Below are 19550 nucleotides of genomic sequence, written 5' to 3'. Positions count from 1 at the left end.
CCTCATGGGCAGAAAGGTCAGGGAGACTCCCTTGATCCCTGAACTCTGCCCAGCCCACACCTCTCAGGGCAGGGCGGGGGCCAGCTGGGTTAATGAGGTGCTAGCAGGCACTGGCAGTGAGGGAGCTGATGGGAGGTGTGTCTTCCTCCCTCCAGAGCTGGGGGCGGGAGAAGCTGAGGGCTCGAGCTGGGAGGTACCAGGTCATGTGAAGCAGATAAAACCAGGAGGCCAGGCCACGGGGCACAGCTGACAGTGCCTCAGACCAGAACTGATGCCCTCCGTCCCTGCCCCACTTACTGGCAGTGTTCTCTGTGCAAGGCGCTAGGAGTATATAGAATATGCATTCCTAGTATGAAGACTAGTATAAGAATAGTATAATTCCTAGTATAGAGATAGCCCCTGACTTCCAGGAACTTACAAACTAATGGGGAGACAGATAGACTAATGGGGGACAGAACATTGATCTATAAGTTACATATAAGGAATGAGCCAAGAGCTGGGGGAGTACTTTGGGGGGACTAATAGCTACATAAGGGAGCCAGGGAAGGCTTCACAGAGGAGGTGAACTTTGTACCGGGACTCTAAGGTTGAGTAGGAGTTTGTTGACCAGAGTAGGAGGGAAGGGCATTTCTGGAGGAGGGAACGGCATGAGCAAAGACACAGAGAAGTGTTTAGAAAGAAAGAGGGAAAGGGCAGGCTTCCCAAAGCCTCCTGAGAGCCTCCCCGTCCTGGGTGCCGATTTCTGGGTGGTGGACAAACCTCTTGCTGGCATGCAAGGACCTCCAAGGCATGGCCCCAGTCATACTTCCTGCTTTCACTTTCTGCTCCCCTGCTCCGTCCCTGGATGTGTCCCCATCCTCTGACTCTGCCTGGGCTTCCCTGGCTCCACGCCTTTGCTCAAGCATTCCCCCCAGCTGGCATGACTAACGTTCCTGACCCCTTGTCCCCCCATCTCCACTTCTGCCTCCTTCAAGGTCCTGCTTCCTTCAGGACATTTTCCTGAGGATCCTCCAACCAGAGTGATGGCTTTCCTCCCCACTTTCAATGCCTTGGCCATTGTGTTTCTTTGAAAGGCACCACTCATATTCTGCCTAATTCTGCTGCTGTTGGCTTATGTGCTCATGCCCTTCACGGGACTCCTTGAGGGCAGGGAGCCCCTAGCACAGGAGCCTGTGCAGGCCTGGCATTGGTGTCTGTGGAGTTGAACGGCCTTGATTTGCTAAAGGACCCAGATAGAACGGACTTGCAGGTAGATGTGCCTACGCTGTCATCTCTCTGCCCCTGCCCAAAAGGACGGTCTTTGTTTTTTAAATACCTGGAATTCTTCCCTAACTTCAGTTGTGCATTGCTGGTTCATTACTGCCCCTTCAGCATTTCTTCAGTGGCGCACCTTCTAAAGGCTTCTGGCCCCTTAAGACAACCATGCCACATAAGTTGTACCCTGCGCGCCAGTTCTGATGGATCAGTAGTGGGTGTCCTAGAATATTATGACCAGAAGGATTCTCTGGATGGTGACGGCTCTGGAGAGAGAACGCCCGGGCTTAGCAGTGCCTGCCTTGGTGGGGACAAAGGGCTCCCTCTGCCTCAGGGAGTTCATCGGATGCTTTTCTCACATTAAGCCAAAACTGGGGCACTGGGAGAGTGTGGCCTTTGCCTCTGGTGGAAGGTGATGGGGAAAGGGCATAGGAGCGGAGCTGGGGGCCCCAAAGGCCCTTCTTGGGATCTCCTGAGGCAGACCTTGGAGTCAGGTGTGTGAATGTTTGGGTCTGTGCTCTGGCCAGGCCCCCTCCTGCTCCTGACACAATGGGTCCCCGGAGGGGCTGTGGCATCGTAGCAAGACCGGGAGGGCCTCCATGGCTCAGGATGCCCGGCATTTCCGCGGGAAGGCCAAGGCGACGGCGCCGAGTCCACACCTGTGGGAACGCTCCCTGCTCCTTTCTCCTCCCAGGGAGCTCAGGCCTTCAAGAATGAGGAGAAGGCAGCAAAAGTGAAAAACCTCTGGATGCGTTTTAGTTCGTGGCCTTGACTTGCCTCCTTGTCCTTGGGAGCCGTGTTCTCCCCTAGTGGCAATTCCTGGAACTGCAGGTAGATTTGACTTGGTCTGTGGGCCAGGAGTGGCCTTTCCCAGCTGGATGGCAGCCATGTGGTCTCACAACCTGACACTCCTCCCTGTGCAGAAAGGCTGACTAATGTCCTTGGCAGACGGTCCTCACTGCTGCCTGACAACCGCCAGCGAGGCTGCTGCCCAGTCCGTGCCTTTGTTCAAGTGGCTCTGATCAGTGACAGCCCCTTCCTCCAAACAGTCATTTGGTTTCCTCCCTCAGGTCTGTGCTGACACCGGGTGTCCACCTGCTCAGCCCCTGAATGACTCAAAAGCACACGGAGGGCTTCCCTGGTGGCGCAGTGGTTGAGAGTCCGCCTGCCGATGCAGGGGACGCGGGTTTGTGCCCCGGTCCGGGAGGATCCCACATGCCGCGGAGCGGCTGGGCCCGTGAGCCATGGCCGCTGGGCCTGCGCGTCCGGAGCCTGTGCTCCGCGACGGGAGAGGCCAGAGCGGTGAGAGGCCCGCGTACCGCAAAAAAAAAAAAAACAAAAAAACAAAAAGCACACGGAATGAAGAGTCTTAAGGCTTTGGGTCAGTCCTTGCACGTTTCCAAAGCTAGAACAGCTCGCCCTGCCCCCTGCCCCCAACATGGTCAGCTTCTATGAGCTCTCTGGCCCCTGTCACTGAGTCCAGGCTCACAGCCAGCCCTTGCCGTGACATGTGTATCTCATTATGACACTTCTGGCCCAGCCCAGGAAGATGGGCAGATATTTTACTCCTAGAGCAGACGCTGGCACAACAGTCCCAAATTGTTTTTTCTAATTTAATTTGACAACCCTGAATTTCAGGAAGTTCTTTCTCATCACTGACCCACATACCGCCTGCTCAAGCTTATAGTAATTTCCTCATGCTCTGGGGAATACCCTTCTCTGAATCACAGACCCCTCTGTGGATAACTGGACCACAATTCGGGTCATTTTAGCAGCATTCAGAAGCCTTGGATCCTCTCCCCATCCTTCAGAGACCCAGGTTCTCAGTTTGGGGGTCACGTGGGCAGCCCCTAGGTTTCAGGAGCTGTCCTACGTGCCCGGCGCTGTGCTCAGTGTAGAACAGTCACCCTTCTCCTCAGCACAACCCAGTGGAGCAGGGCTGCTGGTATTATCCCCGCTTGCCAGATGCAAGAATGAGTCTCAGGGGTAAAGTAACTTGGCTAAGGACACAAAACCAGCATGTGGAACAGCTGGGATCCAATCCCTACATCCAACAGGGCTTCAGAGCGGGCATTTGGTCCAACCATGAGCCTCCACCAGAAGACCTCTGTGAGCATTTGGGCGCATGCATCCTCTGACCTCGCCCCTATTTTATGCGCGTCTCCACTCTAATTTTGCATTGATCCTTTCCATCTGCCTAGGTGACCTTCAGTCATGGCCTCATGTGTTCCTTCCTGTCTTTGTTCAAAGGCAGGGCCCTTCAGAAGGGCTTCTGGGGCAGGTGAACTTGACTTCCCCAAGTCTCCACCCTTGTATGTAAAATGAGGATAATACTACTACACTTTAGGACTATTATAATAATAACAGCTAACTTTTTAATAAAGCAATTACTAGGTGCAGGAATAACTTAGCACTTGACATGTGTAATTTCATTTAATCCTCACAAAAGCCCTACGAGTTAGATATTATCCTCATTATAACAGATGAGGGAACAGGCTCGGAGAGGTTACATGACACGCTCATGAGGACAAAGTTAGCAAGAGGAAAAGCCAGGATTTGAACTCACATTTGTCTGACCCCAAAGCCTGCACTTCTCACCGCTCTCCTGTAGAAGATAAGTGGGTTACTGTGGGTAAGCCTGCCGTGGGGGAAGAAAACCAGAAGAAACCAGCTGCCTTGTTTCCATCCTAAACGTCAGCTTAGCATTCAAAGAAACTGCCTTGAGCAGTGATGTTGGCCCTTGCTCAGGGCTGCGTCCTGCAGCACAAGGACCTGCAGCTCACCACCAGCAAGATTTCCTTAAAAAAGCATTTTCGGGCTTCCCTGGTGGCGCAGTGGTTGAGAGTCCGCCTGCCGATGCAGGGGACGTGGGTTCGTGCCCTGGTCTGGGAAGATCCCACATGCCGCGGAGCGGCTGGGCCCATGAGCCATGGCCGCTGAGCCTGCGTGTCCGGAGCCTGTGCTCCACAACGGGAGAGGCCACAACAGTGAGAGGGCCGCGTACCACAAAAAAAAAATAATAAAGAAAAAGAATCACATGACAGTTTCCTGAAATGTTCCTTGAGACTGTTCCCTTCTAGAGAACCAACTGGTGACTGCCCAGGGAGGTTGGGAGTAGGAGATGGAGTGGAAGTTAGGGGTTAGCAGATGCAAACGATTGTACATAGGATGGCTAAACAACAATGTCCTGCTGTAGAGCACAGGGAACTATATTCAATAGCCTGTGATAAACCATAATGGAAAAGAGTATGAACAAGAAAGTACATATATGTATAACTGAATCACTTTGCTGTGCAGTAGAAAATAACACAACATTGTAAACCAACTATACTTCAACAAAATACATTTTTGAAAATACCGTTGTCACCGCTGTCTTCAAACTGTGCTTGTTACCACTACCAAAAAAATTTTGGAAAACTGTATACATCCTTGCATATTTTTTAGACCTAAAATTTTTCTTTAGAGTTTTAAATGTAATTTTTAAAATTTTAATCAATATTAACTTTAAAAGTAAAACTATTCACTTTTAAATTTTATATAAAAAATAAAGTTTGTAAAAAACTTGCAAAATAATATAATGACTTCTTGTATGCCTTTTCCTAGATTCATTAATTATTAATGTATTAAACTTAAAAAGAAATGTTTTGGGGGGATTGTACTTCCCCAGGGAGGTGGCCAGAGCTGTTCTTGACTTCCTTCAATTTGTTCAGAGAGGCAGCAATAGTACAGTTGTTTAGCTCAAGTGTGGAGTCAGGCAGCCTTGATTTGAACGCTAGTTCTGACACTTAATTAGCTCTGTGGCCTGGGCAAGTTATTTAATCTCTCTGTATCCCCAAATCTATCTCATATGGTTGTATGAGGACCAAGTGAGTTAATATTATAAAGCACTTACAATGTTACCTGACATATTGTATGTTCAATTTACGTTTATGGTACAAATAAAATGCACCAATAAGCAAATAATTATTTATTGTTAGAATAATTAGGCTTCAGAGCATATTAACAAGAAGAAGAGAAGACACTATAATACTAGTAAGTTTCAGGCTTACAAAAGATGTACTTCATGATTGTTGTTAAATGCATTATTTACAGGAGAATCACATAACATTGTTAAAGTTAATCTAATAAGACCATGGTAGGAATAAACAAATGAGCAGAGAAATGATTGATGATTGACAGCAGGCAGGAGACGTATCCAAATTTTTTTAAAAAAAGAATGATTTTCCATTATCCAAGAATCTGGGGGCAAAAGTTAATGAAACATTTTTTCTACAGGTCATTAAATGTTTGCAAAAATATAAAACACTAAAGTGCCTCTGATATAGGTTCCTTTTATTTAAAGACATCGTGTTCAGCTGTTGAAAGTAAATGTGAAACTTTTCACTTCCTCCTCCTGGAAGTCATGCAAATATGCAAAGGAGAAAACAGACCCAGACAGGACGGCTGAGGGTGCCAGCTGAGCTCTGGCACGGCTGAGAATAGCCAGGGCACGGGTGCGCCTCACAGCGGATCGGCATCGAATGCCCTGACGCTCTTTAAGAATCATGAATATTTTTAAGACAGATAAGGCAAGGTGCTTGGCCATGTGTCTGTCACCTGCGTGATATAAAGTATGATCACCTTCAGAACTTCACCTGCTTTGTGCTCAAGGGATTCGCCCTCAGGAATCAGGCATCCTTAGACAATTGGGGGTGTATGGAAATGAGTACCATCATCGGGCTTCCTTGGTGGTCCAGTGGTTAAGACTCCACCCTTCTGCTCCTCGGGGCGCGGGTTCCATCCCTGGTCCAGGAAGTTCTGCATGCCTTGAGGTGCAGCCCCTCTGTGACATATCTGAATCCAGAACACCCCAACATGGGCCAAAGTATCTTTTTATTTTAGTTTTTTATTTTTTAGCACTGCTTTATGTACTCATTTTCTATTAAATTCTTTAAAAAGGTTTTTTTTTATTGAAGTATAGTTGATTTACAATGTTGTATTGGTTTCAGGTGTACAGCAAAGTGAATCAGTTATACATATACATAGATCCACTCTTTTTTAGATTCTTTTCCCATATGGGCCATTACAGAGTACTGTGTTCCCTGTGCTATACAGTAGGTCCTTACTGGTTATCTATTTTATATATAGTAGTGTATATATGTCAGTCCCAATCTCCCAATTTATCCTTCCCCTCCCTTCCCCCGGTAACCGTAAGTTTGTTTTCTACATCTGTGACTCTATTTCTGTTTTGTAAATAAGTTCATTTTTACCCTTTTTTTAGATTCCTCATATAAGAGATATCATATGATAGTGGTCTTTCTCTGTCTGACTTGCTTCACTCAGTATGACAATCTCTAGGTCCATCCACAAAATATCTTCTTTTTATTAATTTCATATTGTGCCCATAACAAAAATACATACATGACAGAGAAGACATGAAGATGTGTCACAGGCTTGCGGTGATTCGATTAAAGGAGGATTCATCAAAACTGACATTTTGGTGTCTTTTGTGTGGGGCCACAAAGCTTTTGCATTCCAAGCATTGATAATAATTAACAATAATTCCTAACAAAATCCAGGAGCGTGGAGAGGCTGAGGCACACCTGAAGCGTCTCACGTGGCATGGATTAAACACCTTCCCTCTCCGTTAGATAAAATTATTTTCAGCAATAATCATAAAAAGAAATGATGACATTTCATGTTTGTCCTGACTCAACAAAAAAAGTCTAACCTGTAATTTGCCTTCCTTTTCACTGTTTAAAATTTTTAAACGCACATAAAAAGTCCAAGTAGGGCTTCCCTGGTGGTGCAGTGGTTGAGAGTCCGCCTGCCGATGCAGGGGACACGGGTTCGTGCCCCGGTCCGGGAGGATCCCACATGCCGCGGAGTGGCTGGGCCCGTGAGCCATGGCCGCTGAGCCTGCGCGTCCGGAGCCTGTGCTCCGCAACGGGAGAGGCCACAACAGCGAGAGGCCCGCATACCACAAAAAAAAAATTAAAAAGTCTAAGTAGACAGAGGTAAATAACTCAATTCATTTCTTTTGTCTTTATAGTCAAGGTGCCGTCATGGTTTCCTTTGGTTCTACTGTTTGAACACAGATACGTGTTGCAGAGATGGAGGTGCTGACCTAGCGTGAAGGGAGCTCAGATGATTCCAAAGGAGGGAATCCTCATAAACTCACTCTGGAAAGGGGTCCATGGGGCTGAGGTGGTGGGTGTCCGGGGCCCACTGTATAACTGGCGTTTTCAGGATTAAATTCTATGTTGAATATAATGTTTTTTAAAGGTTAAATTACACAGATAGGCCAATTTGCAGTTTATATATCTATTATTGAAAGCCAGTGGAAACCACAACATTTGTGTAGATTCAGAACTTAGACCAACAAAATATTTTTTCAGGGAGGAATATGTTATCAATGAGGTTGTTTATTTTATTTTTTTTAACATTTTCCCCCAATATTTATTTATTTGTTTTTATTTGGTTGCGCTGGGTCTTAGTTGTGGCAGGCAGGCTCCTTAGTTGCGGCTTGCTGGCTCCTTAGTTGTGGCTCGCAGGCTCCTTAGTTGTGGCATGCAAACTCTTCGTTGCGGCATGCATGTGGGATGTAGTTCCCTGACCAGGGATTGAACCCGGGGCCCCCTGCACTGAGAGCATGGAGCCTTAACCACTGCGGCACCAGGGAAGTCCCTACTGAGGTTGTTTGGAATCGCCCCGAGGTGATAATAAGAGCAGCCCATTTGGGGGACGGTTAATGTTTTAAAATTCTCTATGGACGATGCAGCCTATTGCCTGCCCACAGTGGTGGTTGCAGGGTCGGGGGGAGTCCCACTACCCTCCTCTTGCACACGGTTGATAAGAGGCTCACCTTTCCTTTATAAGGTGGTAGAACAGCCAACAGCCAGGTAGGACAGAGACCCAGCGGATACCTTGAGCGCAGGCAGGAAGAAGGTGACAGAGAGTTTGAGTTGGTGGCAATCGATTCTCTTCCAATGGTGTGTTGAGTACTCCTTGGACCAGGCAGAGGGACTTGCCCTCAGGCTGGCAGAGGGGGAAGGAGCCTGGGCTCTGGAGGACTCCATGGAGAGCGCCCTGATTTCACCGATGTGAGAAATAAGATTCCACTTTTCATGGGGTTTCTGACACTTCCAGCAGTCAGGGAAGGTCCCGAGATTTCAGGGACCTGAGATCTAAAGGATAAATAGGTGTTTTCTGAGTAAAAAGAAGAGGGAAGAAAATATCATGGAGCTGGAAGCTCAGATAGGAAAGTCAAGAGCCAAGAGCCAGGACTTCCCTGGCGGCGCCGTGGTTAGGAATCCGCCTGCCAATGCAGGGGACACGGGTTCGAGCTCTGGTCCGGGAAGATCCCACATGCCGTGGAGGAACTAAGCCCGTGTGCCACAGCTACTGAAGCCCGCACGCCACAACTGCTGAAGCCCATGTGCCCTAGAGCCCGTGCTCCGCAACGAGAGAAGCCACTGCAATGAGAAGCCCACACACTGCAACGACGAAGAGAGCCCCCGCTCGCCGCAACTAGAGAAAGCCCGCGCACAGCAACGAATACCCAACGCAGCCAAAAATAAAATTAAATTTAAAAAAAAGAAAAAAAAAAGAGCCAAGAGCCAGCATGGTGAGTTTGAGGAAGGGAAATCAGCCCAGGTTCGAGAGGACCTTGGGGGTCGTGAGCAGGAACTCCAGAAGAATGGCTAATGATTCATCTGGGTTTGTTGGCCTGGCCCAGTGCCATGGTCTGGGAGCTCTGTGTTCTAGGAGGTTTTCAGAGGCCAATCCAGAAATCCAGGGCCCTGCCCTCCCAGGGTTGCCCTGGGCAACCTCTGTTAGTAAAGAATCCTGTTTACTACCTTGTGACTCATACTCACCTGTGGTTTCTATAGTTGCCACCAACAATGAAGCATAAATCCATTCCTGGAGGGTGGGGTCCGCAGGGTGAGGCCGTCCTCTTCCTTCTCTGGCTCAGAACCTGGCAGAGTTTCCCAGACTATAGCAGAGGGCACTGGGGGAGAGAGAGTTTGTCTACTGAATCTCAGGTGTGGGTTTCCTTGGGAGGGGAAGGAGCTGAGTGGGGTAGAGGGACAGATCTCTGCAGTCGGGCCTGGGGGTACACACAGTGCAGCCCCCAAGCTGATCAGAAGCTCCCTCTCTCTAGATAATTATGGGGAGAGCCCAAGAGATGGAGAGAGAGAGAGAGAGAGAGAGAGAGAGCGCGAGCCTCTGGTACAGAAAAGTTACAGCAAGACTCAGGGGACCCAGGCACTTTCTTCACCAGAGACAAATGGGGTTTGGTCCCCAGGGTGGTGGTGGGGTGATAGGCCAGATTCAGAAATGCAAAGCTGGGGTCGGTGGGTGGGGCATGGGGATGTACACAAAGGAACCAGAAGCAAGGAAGCCACAGGGACACACAGTCTTTTTAAAAGACCATCTCAGGGAGATGCAAGAGGGAGGAGATTTGGGTATATGTGTCCATATAGCCGATTCACTTTGTTATAAAGCAGAAACTAACACACCATTGTAAAGCAATTATACTCCAATAAAGATGTTAAAAAAATAAATAAATAAAAGACCATCTCATATGTATAACTGATTCACTTTGCTGTACATCTGAAACTAACACAACATTGTAAATCAACCAGATTCCAATTAAAAAAAAAAAACCCATCTCATCCCATACGTTTGCACAAAGTCTTACAGGTCACAAAGCACCTGTGCGTCTACTTTCTCATTTGCTTTTTACAGAAGCCATGTGAGGAAAAGCCAGAGCAGGGAATACCATCTATCCTACAACCGGGAGACTAAGGCTTATCGAAGTTGACTAACACAGTCAAGGTCAAAAGCAAGACGAGAATCTAGACCTCCTGGCTCACAGTCCAGTGCCCTTTCCACTAAACCAGTGTTTTTCAAACTTCGGCATCTACAGACTGTTTTAGTGAGTGTCTGTTACACACAAAGTACTAGAATTTTTGATACATTTAAAAAATTATCACAAATGTTAAAATAGCATAACGAAACATTTATTTTAAAAAGTAATAATTCAGGGACTTCCCTGGTGGCGAAGTGGTTAAGAATCCGCCTGCCAATGCAGGGGACACGGGTTCGAGCCCTGGTCTGGGAAGATCCCACATGCTGCGGAGCAACTAAGCCCATGTGCCACAACTACTGAGCTTGCACTCTAGAGCCCGTGAGCCACAGCTACTGAGCCTGCGTGTCACAACTACTGAGCCCGTGTGCCTAGAGCCCGTGCTCCGCAACAAGAGAAGCCACCACAATGAGAAGCCTGCGCACCGCAACGAAGAGTAGCCCCCCGCTCGCCACAACTAGAGAAAGCCTGTGCACAGCAACGAAGACCCAACGCAGCCAAAAATAAATAAATAAATAAACTTATTTAAAAAACGAAGTAATAAATCAACGAGAAAGATATACGTGTAACCTTCACTAGGGTATTTATATTGAGCTTGATATCAGAGAGTTTGAGTCATGGCTCAGGTTTGAGTCACAGCCAGACAGTTTCTTTCTTTTTTTTTTTCCTGTTTCCACTAAATTAGGACCAGTTAAGGAACGTCACTGAGTGCTTCATGAGACAGTCCTGGATAACAGATGAAACTTATACTCAACTGTGCAGAGCATTCTCAGGGAAGGTGGTTTGCTGAATGATCAGAATCCAAATGTGCAATTTGGAAGACTGACCATTCTCACCTGGGAGGTCGGTCAGTTGGATTCCTTATCCAGTCTTTGGCTTCGTTCAGCTTCGGAAAGTACTTCTTGTTCTGATGTAGAATTACAAGCTGTGTGTGTGTGTGTGTGTGTGTGTGTGTGTGTGTGTGTTAAAATATCCACAGCACAAAGTTTTTTTTATCAAAGTGGTTTTAAAATATGCCCAATTATATGTTTTTAATTTCTTTTTCAAAGAAATCCAATGTTGGGACATAGTAAAACTTTGATGATGCAACTGTGCCAGAGTTCTAGCTTTAAGAAATCCTGATATTTTATGTCCAGCGTCACAACTGTGAACTTTTGGTTCTGGGTGATAGATTCTGACACATCACTAAGATATACGACTTGAGCAAACCACGTGCGTTTGGAAGAATGCTCTTTATCGGCACTATCAGTCACGAAGCGTCATCCCGCGTTTCAAAATCTCACGTAATGAAAAGGAAAACGTAAAACTATCTTAATTTCCAGACGACATGGTCTTATATATTAAAAGAAACCCTAAAGAATTTACAAAAACAAAAAAACCCCACCACAATAACAACAAAAAACAAACAAAAAAAACACCCCAACCCTGATTAGAGCTAATAAATAAGTTCAGTAAAGTTGAAGGATATAAGATCAACATAAAAAATCAACTTCATTTCTATGTACTAGCAGTGAACAATCTGAAAGTGAAATTAAGAAGACAATTTCATTTATAATACCATCAAAAAGAATAAAATACTTAGGAATAAATTGAACCAGAGAAGTGCAAGACTTGTATACTATGAAACACTTCTGAAAGAAATTAAAGAAGGTTTAAATAAATCTAAAGACATCCGTGTTCACTGTCTGGAAAATTTAAGATCTGCCATCTGTTAAGATGGCAATATTTGCTGAACTGACCTACAGATTCACTGAAATCCCTATTAATACTGCTTTTTTTTTTTTCCAGAAATGGACAAGCGAATCCTAAATTTCATATAGAATTGCAAGGGACCAAGAATAACCAGTACAATCTTGAAAAGACAAGAGTAAAGTTGAAGGACTCATTTACCAATTTCAAAACTTACTACAAAGCTATAGTAATCAAGACAGTGTGGTATTAGTATAAGGATAGCCATAGATCAATGGGATAGAATTGAGAGTCCAGAAATAAACCCATATGTTTATGGTCGATCAATTTTTGAGAAGGGTGCCAAGACCATTAAATGGGGAAAGAATAGCTTTTTCAACAAAGGATGCTGGGACAACTCAATATCCACATGCAAAAGAATGAATTTGAACCCTTACTTCATACCATATACAAAACTTAACTCAAAATAGATCAAAGACCTAAATGTAAGAGCTAAAACTATAGAAATTTAGAAGTAAACATATGTGAAAGTCTGTGTGACCTTGGATTAGGCAGTAGATTTTTAGAAATGATAACAAAAGCACAAGCAGTCAAGGAGAAGAAACCAGATAAACTGGACTTCATCAAAAATAAAATTTTTGTGGGCTTCCCTGGTGGCGCAGTGGTTGAGAGTCCGCCTGCCGATGCAGGGGATGAGGGTTTGTGCCCCGGTCCGGGAAGATCCCACGTGCCGTGGAGCGGCTGGGCCCGTGAGCCATGGCCGCTGAGCCTGTGCATCGGAGCCTGTGCTCCGCAACGGGAGAGGCCACAACAGTGAGAGGCCCGTGTACCACACACACACACACACACAAAAAAAAACTTTTGTGAATCAGAGAATTCCCTGGCGGTCCAGTGGTTAGGACTCTACACTTTCACTGCTGAGGGTGCATGTTCAACCCCTGGTCAGGGAACTGCAAGCCATGTGGTATAGCCAATAAATAAATAAATAAAACTAAGCCAAGAATAAAAAATAAAATAAAATAAAACTTTTGTGGGTCAAAGAACACTAACAAGAAAGTGAAAATACAACCCACAGAATGGGAGAAAATATTTGCAAATCATATATCTGATAAGGGGGCTAGTGTCCAGAGTATATAAAGGATTCTTACAACTCAACAAGAAAAAGACAACCCAGTTAAAAAATGGGCAAATGGGGCTTCCCTGGTGGCGCAGTGGTTGAGAGTCCGCCTGCCGATGCAGGGGACACGGGTTCGTGCCCCGGTCCGGGAAGATCCCACATGCCGCGGAGCGGCTGGGCCCGTAAGCCATGGCCGCTGAGCCTGCGCGTCCGGAGCCTGTGCTCCGCAACGGGAGAAGCCACAACAGTGAGAGGCCCGTGTAACGCAAAAAAAAAAAAAAAAAAAAAAATGGGCAAATGCTTTGAATAGATATTTCTCCAAAGAAGATATACAAATGGCCAAAAATCACATGAAAAGATGTTTTTAACATCTTTAGTTACTAGGGGAATGTAAATCAGAACCACAAGGAGATGTTACTTCACATCCCCTGGGACAGTTATAACAACAACAACGACAAGTGTGGGCGGGCACGTAGAAAAAGTGGAATCTTCATACATCGCGGCTGGGAATGTAAAACGTTTCGGCTGCTGCGGAAAGCCGTTTCGCAGTTTCGCAAAAGGTAAAACATAAAATTACCACAGGACTCAGCAATTTCATTCCTGGGAGAACTGAAAACATACGTTCACACGCAAGCTCGTACATGAATGTTCATGGGAGCATTATTCAAAATAGCCAAAAAACAGAGACAACTCAATGTCCATCAACTGATGAATAGATAAACAAAGTGGGGTCTATCCATACAGTGGAATATTACTCAGCCGTGAAGAGGAATGAAGTACTATTACGTGCTATGACACGGATGAACCTCGAAAGCATGGTGCCAAGTGAAACAAGCCAGTCACAAAAGGCCACAGAGTGTATGATGCCATTTATATGAAATGTCTAGAACAGGTAAAGCCATAGAGACAGAAAGTAGATTAGCAGTTGCCAGGGGTTGGGGGAGGCTGGGAATCTGGATTAACGGCTAATAGGTATGGGGTTTCTTTGTGGGGTGATAAGAATGTTCTGGAAGTAGATAGTGGTGCTGGTTGCATGACATAGTGAATATACTAAAAGTCACTGAAGTGTACACTTTTAAATGGTGAATTATTTTTTTTAATAAATTTATTTATTTATTTTGGGCTGCATTGGGTCATCGATGCTGCACGCAGGCTTTCTCTAGTTGCGGTGAGCGGGGGCTACTCTTCGTTGAGGTGCACGGGCTTCTCATTGCAGTGGCTTCTCTTGTTGTGGAGCACGGGCTCTAGTCTTGCAGGCTTCAGTAGTTGCGGCACGCGGGCTCAGTAGTTGTGCCTCGCGGGCTCTAGAGCGCAGGCTCAGTAATTGTGGCACATGGGCTTAGTTGCTCCGCGGCACGTGGGATCTTCCTGGGCCAGGGCTCAAACCCGTGTCCCCTGCATTGGCAGGTGGATTCTTAACCACTGGGCCACCAGGGAAGCCCTAAAATGGTGAATTTTATGTTATGTGAATTATATCTCAATAAAATGCTAAAACAAAACAAGACTCATGTGAATTACTTTGCCCTCCAGCATCCGTGTACTTCCTAGGGGTTGCAGGTAGGAAGCGTTCTTGTACTTGCTGCCTATTTCTGTGACTACGTTGAAAAGAATGTGTCCTTAGTGACTGCTGTTTGACTCATGGTGAAAATGTTTTCTATTTCCTTCAACACTGAATTGGGTTCAGGACACGTATTGAGGGCTGTCAGTGGTTCTCTGTGAATTAAACAGTGTTGGAACTGGAATTCATATGATGGTAATAATAATAACTCACCTTCACTGAGTGCTTTCTATTCAGTGTATGCCAGACATTGCCCTAAATGCTTTATAGGTAGTTCTTCACTAATCTTTACCACAACTGTATGAAACAGGCATTGCTATTACTGTTATCAACATCATTCCCAATTTTCAGAGGGAAAAACTGAGGCTCAGAGTTAGACAACCTCCTTTATTAGAATTTAGACCTCCTGCCTTCTTGCTGCCAAAGCCAGTGCTTCATCTGTCCTGATCCCAGTGTGTCTTTTTCATTTACCAAATAATCTCTAATAAGACAAAGTATTTTCCTCTTGCAGTAGAGAATTTTAGAGATAAGCGGAACAGAAACTCATTGACTACTTTGCCATCATATGTGTTCCCCCTTCTGAAAGCTATTGCACCGTCTGGATATGAGGATTTTCACCAGCCACAGAGAGAACTGAACGCTGACATCCGTACCCGATGATGATTGATCTTGAACCTAGTTTGCCACTGTTCTCCGACATCCAGCAGTGGCGATAAAACTGCTTTCTAAGTATCTATGTCACTAACTTCACAACTGGTTTGTCTGTCTTCTCTGTTGTGTGTCTTGTACTCATGTTTGCTCTGAAGAGTGAGGGCAACTTGGAGTGATGTGCTACACTCCTGGGGCCTTTCTATCGCAAACTTAAATTTTTATTCTGGGAAATGCTATATTGAAGTTATTCTGGAAAAAATCAGTAGGTTCTAACTATGAGCGATACACAAGCTTTAATGACTTCGAACCTCGATTTGACATTTTAGAGCTGGTAATGCCCTGGGGACAGGGGTGAATGAATAGTCAATAAAATCCAGCTTCCAGATAATGTTTGTGGTAGTTCCTATTTGCAGTTTCTTTTTTCTTACTGTGCAAAATCATCACTCACATTTTCCTTCATCCCAGCACCTTTAGACATATTATATCCCCACTGAAACCCAGTTCACGGTTTATGAATGGCATTGTTCTGAGTTGTCAGGTCCCTATTACCACCTCAACTGCTACATTTACACATCAAGGAAGCACTTTTGAGCCATTCATGAGTTTTTCTAATTTGGGGGTATAACATAGCACAACAGTATGAACATATAAAGCACATTTTAAAAGGTAAACAAAAACATGCATACGACAGGAAAATGATTCACCAGAGTCCCCTGTCCCCATTAATTAAATCTTTAAGAATCTGAAATCTTTAGGATTGTAATAATTATTAATATAATGAGACACTGTGACAGCTGTAATCAATGCCACATTTCGAATTTGTGAAAAGTGGAGAACTAAGGTGCTTATTACTTTTTTCCCTGAAACTACCAGTCTACCTGAGGGCCCGGTGATACAACTTTTCTTGGAAACATTTCAAGCCTCCAAGAGTTGTTGTTTTTTTACAAAAATAAATTTATTTATTTATTTTTGGCTGCGTTGGGTCTTTGTTGCTGCGCGTGGGCTTTCTCTAGTTGCAGCGAGCGGGGGCTACTCTTCGTGGCGGTGCTCGGGCTTCTCACTGCGGTGGCTTCTTTTGTTGCGGAGCACAGGCTCTAGGCACGTGGGCTTCAGTAGTTGTGGCGCGCAGGCTCAGTAGTTGTGCCTCGTGGGCTCTAGAGCGCAGGCTCAGTAGTCGTGGCGCACAGGCTTGGTTGCTCCGCCACATGTGGGATCTTCCCGGACCAGGGCTCGAACCCGTGTCCCCTGCACTGGTAGGCGTTTCTTAACCACTGCGCCACCAGGGAAGTCCTCCAAGAGTTTTTGTTTTTGTTTTTGTTTGGTTTTTTTTTGGCTGCGCCACACCAGATGCGGGATCTTGGTTCCTGGATCAGGGATCGAGCACGCGCTCCCTGCAGTGGAAGCACGGAGTCTTAACCACTGGACTGCCAGGGAAGTCCCTCAGTGCTCCAAGAGACTTTAAATTCCTAAGAGATGGGATGCGGGAGAAGAAGTGTGGACAGAGGCCAGCCGAGGTGCTGAGGGTAGGCTCGGAGCAGGGACTCGGAATCCTGCATTTCTCCCCCGGCCTGGGAATCCTAGGCAACAATTCTATCGCACCGCCAGGCGGCGCTGTAGAACCAGGGATGGCAGCCCTGGACCTGCGGGGCTGCTTTAGTTATTCCCCAGGCATTCTTGACCGCTAACACTTCGCTTTGTTTTTCTCCCTTATATTCAGGTTCTTAACCTGGTGACTCTGGTCAGGCTTCTGATGGTCAGTGAACACCTAGAATTTATGTGTAAAATATGTGTTTAGCTTCATTTTCCTATCTAGAGGGAGGTTTTATAGTTTTGATCAGACTCAAGGTAACAGTATCCCCTTGAGAGAGTAGAATGCAATGACGTTAGGCACTAATACGCTGACATCTATCGGTGGCGAGCACTTGTTATATATAATTTAACACAATAATCCTCAAAATTACCTTGCAAGATATCCCCAGTTTACAGAAAACAAAACCCCAAAACCCCTGAAGTTCACACAGCTAATGACACACAGCTAATAAGTGTTGAGGCTGGGATTTAACTCCAAGAACGCCTGCTTCTCCCTGTGCTGTTGCTACACCGAGAAAAAAAGCCAGAGACTCACTCGTTCATCAGCAAAGATGCAGGAGGGACTGAGTGTGTGTCCAGCACCCTGTACTGGGTGCTGGGGTAGAGGGGGATCCGGACAGCTCTGCTTCCTGCCTTCTTGGGGCTGAGTGCCTGGAGGTGATGGCAGCAATGGTGGCCATGTCAGCAGGAAACAGGCAGTAAACAAATAAGTCTGTAATTGCAAACTGAGAAAAGTGCTTTGAAGAAGTAAAGGGGACAGCGACATAGAAAAATGGGGAAATCTACAGATAGTTTGGCCAGGGAAAACCTGAGCGTGTTAGCTCAGAGTAAAGGGTGGGGATTGCCATGGGAAAAGGTGGAGACAGAGCCTTCCGGGGGGGACGAGCCTGGTGTGGGTACGCAGAGGCAGCTGGTGCGGCTGAACAGGGGGACCCAGAGCAGAGGTGAGGGTGACAGAGGAGTAGAAGTCATCGGGGCTTTCTACACCAAGTAAGGAATTCAGATCCTATTCTCATAATAGGAAGCCATTCTAGGGTTTAAAGCAGGAGAGAAATGCCAGCTAATTTATGTTTTTCTTATTTTTAATTGTAAAAGAACCCCAACACAATGCCAAATTTACCATCTTAACCATTTTTTTAGGTTTACAGTTCAGTAGTGTTAAGTACATTCACATTGTTGTGCAATCAATTTCCAGAACCCTTTTCATTGTGTAAAACTAAAATTCTGTACCCATCAAACAACAACTTCCCATGTCCATCCCCCGGCCCCGCATTCCCTGGCAACCACCGTTCCACTTCTTTCTGTCTCTGTGGATTTGACCACAGTAGGGACCTCATGGAAGTGGAATCGTATACTATATGTGTGTGACTGACTTACTTCACTTAACATAAGGTCCTCAAGGTTCCTCTGTGTTGTAGCATGAATCAAAAGGCCCAGGATCAGAGGCCGTGGTGATGGATGGTTCCTCCCACGGGGCTGCTGCCTGGCAGAGCGAGAGCAGAGTCACGGGGACAGCAGGCATTGAGCCAGGAGCCGAGTCTTCAGGGAAGGAGGGGAAGTGGCCAAGAGGCCAGAGGACAACAGCAAGAAGGGGCACCAGGAGGAAGGGGAACGGGAGCTAAAGCTGATCGCCCAGATTCTTCAAGGAGGTTTATACAGGGGTGGCAGGGGTGGTGATGGGACGACACTTCTAGAAGCAGCCATGAGGAACCAGGAGGATGCAAACCTCACTTACTGCCCCTCAGGTATGTAGGGAATGTGAGAATAAAATCAAGGCTAGGTTTGGGGAACACTTTTCTGACCCGGACAGGGTATGAAGCATGAAGACGGGCAGCGAAAGGAGCCCTAGGAGGCGTCTTTCCTTCTGGGAGAGGTTTGGGAGAAGAACTGACCCCTCCACCACCCTTCATTTCCTGTCTCCCCATTTTTGGGGGGCGGAGTCTTAATCACTGGACCACCAGGGAAGTCCCTCTCTCCATCTCCTTGAGGCCTGTTGGGACTGCCTGGCCTCTTTGGCGGAGAGGTTTCATTTATCTATGGAGCTCCGTGAAATGTAGACACTCACTCTTCTAGGCACTGGAGAGACAGCGGTGAATAAAACAGAGGAAAAGAAATCCCGGCCCCACAGAGCTGGCTTCCCAGCAGGGTGGGTTCTCCTGCAAAAGCATCCAGCAGGGTAACTTACTCACCGGTGCTGGAATCTGGATGTGGGCTGAGTTCCACCGTGAGTCACATGGGTTGCCTGCAGGAAGAGAGAGGGGAGATGACATTGAGAAAATGGAAAGAGCCCCAGGGCTTGGGGACCGAGGCCTGGGTCCCAGCAACCTTGAACGAGTCACACAACTATGGAGCCTGCGCTCTAGAGCCCGTGAACCACAACTACTGAGCCCATGTGCCACAACTACTGAAGCCCAAGCGCCTAGAGCCTGCGCACCGCAACGAAGAGTAGCCCCCGCTCTCGGAAACTAGAGAAAGCCCGCGCGCAGCAACGAAGACCCAACGCAGCCAAAAATAAATATTTTTTAAAAAATTGTCATTACATCATGACTTAAGCCTTCATTTCTTTATCTGAGAATGGGTGCATAATGGCAACTGCCTCCCCCAGGGTGGCTGTGAGTATGAATTAAATGCATAAACTAAGCATAGAAGGCTTCCGGAGCTCCTCAGCTCAGAAGGTGGAGACGCGTAGGGGTGAGGAGGGCGGGGCCACGAGGCGGGGTGCGGGGAGGGGGCGGGGCGCAGAACGCTGGGAGGGGCAGCGGGGAGTCAGGGCGGCCGCCAGGGGGAGCCACAGGGCGGCGGGGGCGGTGGGGGTAGAGGGAGCGGGTCCCGGGGGAGGC

At 46.7% G+C, this 19550-nt stretch overlaps 1 long non-coding RNA gene across 1 annotated transcript; it reads right to left on the bottom strand.

Annotated features, from left to right (window-relative positions):
• Positions 1 to 6253: 6253 nt before the first annotated feature.
• On the bottom strand, positions 6254 to 19323 carry LOC309830287. The gene is made up of 5 exons (XR_014297469.1): positions 19251 to 19323; positions 18900 to 18952; positions 18088 to 18193; positions 9111 to 9244; positions 6254 to 8420 (listed from the first exon to the last, which is right to left on the bottom strand). It is a non-coding gene; the product is annotated as an uncharacterized lncRNA (long non-coding RNA).
• Between the last annotated feature and the right edge of the window lie 227 nt (positions 19324 to 19550).

The sequence above is a fragment of the Grampus griseus genome (genome assembly GCF_964374135.1).
Source record: "Grampus griseus genome assembly, chromosome: 11".
NCBI lineage: Eukaryota > Metazoa > Chordata > Mammalia > Artiodactyla > Delphinidae > Grampus > Grampus griseus.
This window is presented reverse-complemented; position numbering and strand designations above follow the sequence as displayed.